The sequence below is a fragment of the Octodon degus genome, unplaced genomic scaffold (assembly GCF_000260255.1).
Source record: "Octodon degus isolate 3935 unplaced genomic scaffold, OctDeg1.0 scaffold00095, whole genome shotgun sequence".
NCBI classification, from domain to species: domain Eukaryota; kingdom Metazoa; phylum Chordata; class Mammalia; order Rodentia; family Octodontidae; genus Octodon; species Octodon degus.
In genome coordinates, this window is record NW_004524671.1 from 7,872,201 (window position 1) to 7,874,148 (window position 1,948).

The 1,948-nt window shown below is 43.9% G+C and overlaps 1 pseudogene; it reads right to left on the minus strand.

Annotated features, from left to right (window-relative positions):
* Positions 1 to 741: 741 nt before the first annotated feature.
* On the minus strand, positions 742 to 1,883 carry LOC101561693 (annotated as a pseudogene).
* Positions 1,884 to 1,948: the final 65 nt, after the last annotated feature.

Sequence of the window (1,948 nt, forward strand, 5' to 3'; positions counted from 1 at the left end):
CCACATACTGTAAACTAGAAAATTTTATCTACATTGAGTAAATGTTATTTTCTGTATCAGACATTGCAATACTGCTCATTTCCTTTCATCATGCAAGCTTGCCAATTTTGTTATTAAAAAGCCTCTGTTGGGTTATATTCACTTTGTTCTCCCACCAAAATTAAAAGAAAAAAAAAAGACAAAAGACAAACATTAGAAATCTAAATAGGAGCCTCTTGAGATCTCATAAGCTATAAACTAGAGCTGCTAGCTAACAGCAAAATGTCAGGATTTTCCGATGTGTATATAAAAATATCTCTAATTTAGATAGATATTTTTCCTACTCTTTATAAATCTCACAACACAATGTAAAGTTATGCTATCAGGTATTGTTATACAAAAAAATGTTTTGGTACAAACAAAAGTGAGGGACCATGAACAAAATTTTGTTCCTCGCGGCGTGGCCTCAGCACATGCAAATTTCGTAGCGATTTAAAAGTTAACTATGAGAGCCTGACTTTATTTTTTACATTAACATTTCTGCCTCTCTGTAGCATCTGCAAATGAAAGTCAGTATATATGTTACTAGCAGAGGTCTTTTATTTCCCCCTTTTTCTCTCCAAATAATCTTACACATTTTCTCTCATCCTCCTAAGCATCATATATGAACAACATTGCAAGTTGGTTAAAAAAGAAAAAGAAAGAAAGAGCTGAAAAGAAACTTTTACAAGGGTTTTGTTGGTTAAGTATTGGCTGGTGGAGTCACTCCACCAGGAGTTTGATCTCACTGGCTAGCAGCTGGTTCATGTTGAACAGGCCCCCTGGGAGCTTGGTGAGCAGCTCTCGCTCTGTGCTTTCAGGGTCACTGTCGACAGAACTGGAACTTGCGCTCATGTTGTCGAGAGCAGTGCTGGCAGGGGGACCCAGCTCCGGCCCACTAGTCTCACTGGCCGTGGACACCACGGAAAGCAGGGACATGCACCGGGTGAGCCGGCCAGAGGGCAGAAGGGAGGCGACATAGTCCGCTATGATATCAGCTACATCTAGATTACAAGCCTTATCAAAGGCGATGAAACCTACATTTGTACTGGCCTCGCAGACACAGAAGGAGCCGTCACATTTCATCAACAGGTCAATGCTTCACATACACACTCCCGCAATATCGGACACCTGGACAGCTGGCTGCTTCCCTTGTTCACTCAATGGGCACATCATCCCCACCCCACCTAGTGAGCAGTTGCTCTGCATCCTCCCATCTGTGAAGCCATGTAGCATGGTGCCAACTACACGGCCTCCCACGACAGTAACAGGCACATCCCATCCGTGAGACTCCTTCACGTACTTCTGAAACAGATACGGAGCTTCATAGCAAATAAGCTGGCTTAGATCAGCCAAATGGTGCTTATCTTGTGCCAAGAAAACAGCCTTGCCTCTATGACCCCGTGTATTCTTTACTACCACTTGAAATTCTGCTTCATCAATCATTTTAGCAAAATTTTCATGGCCATCATAAGAGAAAGTAACTGGCAGAGGAGCACCACGGCCAGCTAACTCTTGAAATGTCCAAATTATTAACACAGTTCAGGATGGCTTGAGGTCAGCAGCCCATCTTCTCAAGATGATGCAACACAGTAATGTCACTATCACCCTGCACCCAAGGCGTGGGGACTCTCACACGACCATCTGGTGGTCGGCAAAAATGAGTTCTCCGTTTGTTGATCCGCACACCCAGGTTTCCTTGCTCAACCGTCAGCACTACCTCGTCCATCACCACAGCCCTGGAGTCCAGTTCCTCTCTCACAACATTTGGCCTTCAAAGCTTGTAGGATCTCTTTTGGGGGGTAATCTTCCTTGACGCGGCAATCTATCAAAACCCACAGTTTGGCAGCCACAGAGCTGCACATCTTGATCTGCTTGATCTTCTTTTTCTGGATTTTTTCCTCTTGAATGTAAACTCTGTCTGCCTCTC